The following is a 6,360-nucleotide window of genomic DNA, read 5'->3' on the forward strand; positions in this document are numbered from 1 at the left end:
GGCATCGACTTGTGGTGGTCCCTAGCGGACAAGTGTCGAACTCTTCAAACACCCCTTCCCCCTCCTGTTGAACGACGTTGAGCTGCAGTGAATGATTGATGAGGGGTGCGGGGAGTGACAGCGGGCGACAGCGCTGCGCTCTAACGTGTAAATAACAACTAAGACGATACAGGGCGTTACGGCAGCGCACTGCAGCGGTGAAGTTCCCAAGCTGCTCATCATACGCTTCTGAAAAACGTAGAGTAAATCCTATCCACTCGCGACTTCTATACAGTATATATATATATATATATATATATATATATATATATTCAAAGCTAACCTGCATACATATTAAAATCAAAACAGAATGGAAAATGATCTAAGTCCAGTAATTTTCAAAGCGTGGCAGAACATCAAAAAACCAGTTCAATTTATATTTTCTTATTTAGATTTTATTTCATACTAGAGAGTTGTAACGTGCCTAAGGCACCCGTTGAAAAAAAAAATGAATATAACTAAAACTGTAATTCAATACACACTAAATGTTTATTAAATTTTCAATTTCTTTTAATATTGTGCGAATGAAACCAAAACTTTTTTGTAGTGAAACTTCTTTGGGCGAGTTGGGAGTAAAATTTCAAGGCCGAATTTATTGCAACGTTTTCACACACACACACACACACACACACACTGTAAGTAAACTTACTGAGTGAGGTTAAAAATTAACGACTGATCGTGGGACGTTTAGATAAAATGGTCCAGTGTTGTTTCGTGTAGTTGTAAAAATTCAAAAATATTGAAGAAACGTCTTTGGAATTCAGCGGAAAATCTGATCTGCCAACTTTTGGCACATGCTGACATTATTTCATGTGATAGTGCGTTGAAACGAATGATTTCACATTTCTTTTAAATTTGTGACGAGAACTCACAGTGCGCTAGCGTGGACAGCGAACACACGTTTTTCCGTAACCACCAAAAGAAAATTGAAAAAAAAAAAAAAAAAAACTTTGTCAACCGTATATTTACAGTACGAACTGCTGTCATGTATGAAAAGGATGCAATCTCTTAAAAAAAAAAAAAAAAAAAAAAATTACATCGGATTACTGCCTCGTGGGTTAGGGTCAACACTAGGATGAATGAGGTGAAATGACATGTGGGAGAAACAGCGGCTCGATTATTCATGTGGTTGAGAAACAGGATGTCGCCATTATAGCTTACACCCAACAACCGTGGCTCACGAAACATTTCATTACTTTCTTTTTGTGATTTACACCATCATATAGTATAACATTATGAACCAGCCCGGTACCTTTTACTCTATAGTCCAAGTTGAGTTTCACGATAAGTTATATAGGCCACGGAATAATATTTTTGATTGTACTTCCAACCAATGAAACAGCAAGACAAATTACTGACGCCAGGTAAACAGCTCTGGAATTTTACAATGAAGACAGAAGAAACACATTGCAGTTATGAATGCAGTTGTTTTTAATATATATATATATATATATATATATATATATATATATATAAAAGTGTGATCAGATCACTTTGACCTGTGTAGCGTTGCTTAAGTTGATAACAAATATGGGAAATTACTACGTGTCTTAACAACTTAAGACTCGATCTTACAAGTCATGTTATTATATTTTTTTTAAATGTGTAATATAATGGTTGTAAAACGTCGCGCAAGTGATAATAATTACGAAGACGTAACGCATCTTTTTTTGCACCCACTCTATTGTACTAAGTTAATATATCGTTAGTCCGGAAGAACAGTGTCACAACTCAAAATAACCCGGATTTTGAGTTATGCATTGAAAAACATTCCTAATCATTCATACTTTACGCGAGAAAAACGTCACAAAACTACAGGCAGTAACCGCTCACCAGATGGCAGTAGTGTCACCTTTCTTTTGAGAAGATGAGTTTCAGGCGGGGCAAGAAGAGCGTCACATTTCGTTGTGAGTCAAGACGTTCACAGAGTAAGACTGTGTTTTAAACAGGAAGAACTACTTATCTCAAAAAGGTGCTGTTCATGAGTTGTGATTTGTTCAAGAAGAGTGACACTATGATTTGTGTCACTGTTCGTTGAAAGTGAGTAAAAATATTACACTATTTTAAATAAAGTATACTGCTAATTAGAGATGTGTTATGTGATTGAATTTCCTTACTGTTTCTGCATCTTTTAAGACGGTATTTGTATGTATTAAGAAGTTGTCACTGTTCCTGAAAATTTTACATCATTTGTCTCCCGGAATCACTGGTTTAAAGTGGTTCTGTAAACAGAAACTCAATTCTAAATAAAGATCATGAATGGAAGAACTTTTTAATATGTGTAGATTTTTTTTAGCGATCCGTTTTCAATTTCTATCTTGTACGAATCTCTCTTTCATATTTTATAATTTAGAATTATTGCAATGACTCTGTTGAGTTAAGCTCATTAAAACTTACTTAAGAACAAATTATAATCCTGCATTTTTAATTGTGTCAGTCCTATAACATTACTAAACTGATATCATCCAATTATTAAATGAATTATATTAAAATATGATATTAAAGTTAAAAGGTTCGAAAAAAAGCTATGTGCGTAGCTATTGTAATTTTTGTTTTATGGCAATGAGTGTGAGCCTAGATTGTATGTTCGTTCATAAATTGTAACAATGGCATTTCATGATTGTGTTAAGATATTTCTATCATAATTAGCATTCTGTAGACTCGCAATTATATGCTTGACACTAAATTTGTTTGTTTATTTCAGATAACAATGTCCAGTAACAGTCGCTGTGATTTAATACTCAGACTCTGCAAAGAGCGTGATAATGACAAATAAGAGGAAATAGCTACATCTGGCCGTGATTGTATGTGGCACATCGCTATAAACAAAAAAGGTGATATACAAGAAAGCATGTCCGATATTAATACGACTGATAAACATCCTGAAAAAACTTATGACGCCAAAAATACAAACTTAGGTACGTAATTATTTTTGTAATGTTTTAACTATAATTGACAATAATTTATAATCAATAAAATAAACAAAAATTTGTGCATTTTTTCCGGACAATATTGGAAGGGACAGTGTGTGTAACCCTCCAGCAAATGCTTCTGGCCACAATGAACTTTCCAGCAGTGATTCTGTATCAGACTTGTCAAGTGATGACAGCGTGGCTGATCCACACTGCAATGCCTTAGATCCTACAGACTTTACATATGACGAAGCATCGAATGTTAAATCACTACAAATAAAGGGATCTGAAAATGCTGATCCCAGTACATCATCAAGTGGAAAAGCTACATCAAGGTGTGTTTTGAGACCCAGCGAAAATAAGCAGAGGGGTAGAAAAAGGTTACTTAATCCAGACGAGTGGCAAAAGAATCGAGCTAAAAAAGCGAGAAATGCTGGTGAAAGTTATACATCATTTTCTAACAGCCAAAAAGGTTGTTGCAGGCAGAGAATTACAACCACCATGCAACGAAAAATGCAGACTAAAATGTTTTAGTAAGTTCACTGAAGATCAGCGTAGGAATATTTTCAATGATTACTGGGGTTTCAAGGACTTGCAAAGGCAAGGTGAATTCCTGTTGGCTAGTATTTCAGAGGTAAAACTGAAATATCAGTACCTCAAAGGGGACAGTAACAGGCTTCCTAATAATGCATTTTATTTTGTTACTGAGGGTTTTCGTGGATACAAAGTATAACACATAAGTTTCTCATAACCGGACACAGTCAAAATGAAGGGGACGGTGCTCATTCGGTGATAGACACATCACTTGAGCCCTAAAGTCAGGACCAACTTATGTTCCTGAACAGTACGTGTCCCTTATACGATGCGCAAAGAAAACCGGAAAGCCTTACAGAGTGCATGAAATCTGCCATGAAGACATAAACGATATGAAAGCTTTATCAGCTGAACTTGGCCTTCGGATAATAAAAAATACTGATGGAGAACAATTCAAGATTTCGGAACTTAAAGTGCTCAAGGTGAAGAAGGATCAGTTTGGAAAACTCTTCTACAAGACTTCCTATGAAGGAAGTTAATTCAAACAAGTTGATGTTTTGCAGTCTAGAAGAGATAATAAACTTAGCAAGGTGTCAAACATTCAGTTGCAGTGTGGTGATATTGGTTTTAACCTCTTAGCAACCTCTTTGCATGAACATTGTTTAACCTTCAATATTACCTCTTATTCAAATCTATGTATTAATTCATGTAAATATCTAAGTCATGTTTTGTGCTTAATAAAGCCTTAGTTTCTGAAGATAAAGTTTATTATGTCAATTTATTAAGCACATCCTATCAAGAAACATTTAATACAAACAATGGACAAGTATTTCAAGCCCGAGAGATTTGAAGCAGATCACACAACTGGGAAAAGCTTCTCACAATGGAATCACTGGAAGAAAACATTCGAAGTCTTCACAGCATCAATCAAGGCTTCTGAAGCTGATAAGCTGTTACTACTCTACAATCACGTGAGTCACAGTATATACGAACTTATTAGCGAATGTACTTCTTATGCGTCTGCAATCGAAAAGCTAGATTCACTCTTTATTAAACCTAAGAATGAAATATTTTCAAGGCATAAACTAATGAGCCGACACCAGCAACCTGATTAAAGTGTAAATCAATTCTTACAATCTTTGCGTCTCCTTAGCTCTGACTGCGAGTTCAAAGATGTTAAAGCAGCGGCTTATAGGGACGAATACATTAGAGATGCATTTATAAAAGGTCTCTCATCGAACAGTATCCGACAACGTTTGTTAGAAAACGCAACTCTTAGCCTGGATGAAGCATTTGCAAAAGCACGATCATTAGAATCAGCTCATATAATTTATGAATCCTATATTCCTAGCCAGACACCTTTAGCCTCAACTGAGCCGGTTCAGCAACCAAATTCTCCTATAACCGCAGCCAGCAGTAGTCAGAAATGTTTCTTCTGTGGGTTCCCTCGTCATCCTCGTTCTTCCTGTCCAGCGCGAGAAGCTACGTGCAAACTCTGTGGTAAGAAAGGCCATTATGCAAAAGTCTGTAGGTCAATTAAGCCCAAAGATCGTACTGCCGCCTTACCTGACTCTCCTCAAAACACAGATGACTTCTCAACTGTTGCTTGCCTTCCTGCTAAGTCTCTGGTTTTCCCTACTAACCAATCTAATCGTAATCGTAAGACCAAACCAACATCTTCCAAAACATCAGCTGCTTCTCCAACTAGCCTTTCCAAAACCATTGTCAAACTGAAAGTAAATGGTTTTCCAGCTGAAGGTCTAATAGACACGGGGAGTTCGGAGAGTTACATAAATGATGGTTTTGTCTCCAAACATAAATTAAAACAATATCCTACGTCATCTGAAGTAGCTATGGCATCGTCCTCTTTGGCCATGCCTATAAAAGCTTATTGTTCCGTAGATTTACAAATCTCGGACAATATATACAGAAAAACAAAGCTTAACGTTCTAAACAACTGTTGCGCAGATGTTATATTAGGGAACGATATCTTTAAGCAGCATTCCACTCTGTCGATAGTTTTTGGTGGTAATAAACCTGAACTGCAAATCAGTAGCTTAGCATGTGCCAAAGTCGGTCCGGCCACCCTCTTCGAACACTTAACACCAAATTGTAGACCTATCGCGATCAAGTCCAGACGACACTCAAACGAAGACGAAAAATACATTCAATCCCACATAGAAAAACTTCTCTCTGACGGTGTCATTGAAGAAAGCAACTCACCCTGGAGGGCGCAGGTACTAGTCGTGAGTGGAACACATCGAAAACGTATGGTCGTCGACTATTCTCAGACTATAAACCGATACACGATGTTAGACGCTTACCCAATCCCTTCCATAGAGAAAATAGTTTCCGATGTAGCTAAATATAATATCCACAGCACAATAGATCTCAAGAGCGCATATTATCAAATACCAATAAGGGTTGAAGACAGGCCGTACACCGCCTTCGAGGCAGCAGGAAAACTCTGGCAATTCAAACGTATACCAATGGGCGTCACCAATGGAGTGTCTGCGTTCCAGAGGAAGATGGACGAGATCAATACCAAAGAAAGACTACAAGGAGTTGACATCTACTTGGACGATGTGACGGTGAGCGGAAAAGACCAATCTGAACACGACTCCAATCTACGAAAATTTTTAGACGTCTGCAAGAAATATAATTTAACCATCAATCAAGAAAAATCCCATTTCAATTTGAAGTCTCTTAAGCTCCTCGGTTATCTCATCGAAAACAATATACTCAAGCCAGATCCCGACAGACTTAAGCCACTGATTGATTTCCCTATCCCTAGAAACAAAGCATCCTTGCAACGAGCACTAGGGATGTTCGCTTATTATTCTAAATGGATTCCAAAATTTTCAGATAAAATACG

The sequence above is a fragment of the Bacillus rossius genome, assembly GCF_032445375.1.
Source record: "Bacillus rossius redtenbacheri isolate Brsri chromosome 9 unlocalized genomic scaffold, Brsri_v3 Brsri_v3_scf9_2, whole genome shotgun sequence".
NCBI lineage: Eukaryota > Metazoa > Arthropoda > Insecta > Phasmatodea > Bacillidae > Bacillus > Bacillus rossius.